The following is a 1,393-nucleotide window of genomic DNA, read 5'->3' as shown; positions in this document are numbered from 1 at the left end:
ATATATATATATATATATATATAAAGTTACAGAAAATGTATTCTAAACAGCATAGAGATAAGGGCTACCTAGAGTTTCTTGTTGTGAACGCACGTGACTAGCTATTTTTTGCAACGTGCTTTGTGTGTCAAGCAGTCTCAGAGCTCTGAGCACAGAGTCAGTTTTACTTGAAAATCAGGATGCTACTACATGAGGAATTACGAGTAAAAAACGAGAAAGTTGATGCAATACTTGGAAGAATGAATAAAATTAATATAGGGAAAGGAAAATGAAGAAAATTGGTCCTTTTTAACCGTTGAAACCATAATCATACTAGTTTTTGTAGGGTCCAAATCTGCGAGACAGCTGCTACATCCATAGAAGGCGGTGTCTTCTATTTACCAAAAGAAATTTGACCATATGCTTGCATTTCCTGAAAATTTCAGATTTGGAATTGTCTAATCACATGGTTCCGGGTTCTGTCCCACTGCGTGGTACCTTGGGGAAAGCCTTGTAAGTGGATTTGGTAGACAGAAATTGAAAGTCGCCCGTCGTATATATGTATATGTATATACATGTGTGTGCGTGTGTGTTTGTGTGTTTGTGTTTGTTCCCCCACTATCGCTTGATAACCGATGCTGGTGTGTTTACGTCCCCATAACTTAGCGGTTCGGCAAAAGAAACCCATAGAATAAGTACTAGGCTTACAAAGAATAAGGCCTGGGGTCGATTTCCTCGACTAAAGGCGGTGCTCCAGCATGGCCGTAGTCAAATATCTGAAACAAGTAAAACAGTAAAAGAGTGTCCTGGAATACTTAGATCTAAAAAGAATGTGCAATCTTTCAGTGATTCATTATTTGCATTACATAGGCCCATTTATATATAGCATGGTTTTCTCTCTATGATTCCTCACTTGATTTTATGTGGTGTGCATTTGGTTTTCAAACCCTATACATGCTATCCAACTCAGTGGCTTTACTATTGTCGATATGCAGGAAAGAAGACCGATGGTTTGCATAAAATCGTTTGAACTTAACTTCACATAAACTAATGTAATTTTTCTTTCAGTTAGGTTTCCTTGAAGCGCTACTGTGACTTCTACCGCACAGACGACGGAGTTTATCATACACGTCTTGTCAAGTTGGTTATCTTCAGTCTCCTCTTCTACACCTAGGAGTGGGCCCTTGGTGACGCTTACTAGTGCTAATGTTCTTCACACTGGGACTGTAGTTGTATATTTCAATCGAGCATCTCTTTCACTTGTTTTAGTCATTTGACTGCGGCCATGCTGGTGCACCGCCTTTAGTCGAGTAAATCGACCCCACGACTTATTCTTTATAACCCTAGTACTTATTCTATCGGTCTCTTTTGCCGAAACCGCTAAGTTACGAGGACGTAAACACACCAGCATCGG

The sequence above is a fragment of the Octopus bimaculoides genome, chromosome 5 (genome assembly GCF_001194135.2).
Source record: "Octopus bimaculoides isolate UCB-OBI-ISO-001 chromosome 5, ASM119413v2, whole genome shotgun sequence".
NCBI classification, from domain to species: domain Eukaryota; kingdom Metazoa; phylum Mollusca; class Cephalopoda; order Octopoda; family Octopodidae; genus Octopus; species Octopus bimaculoides.
Note: the sequence above shows the minus strand (reverse complement) of the source record.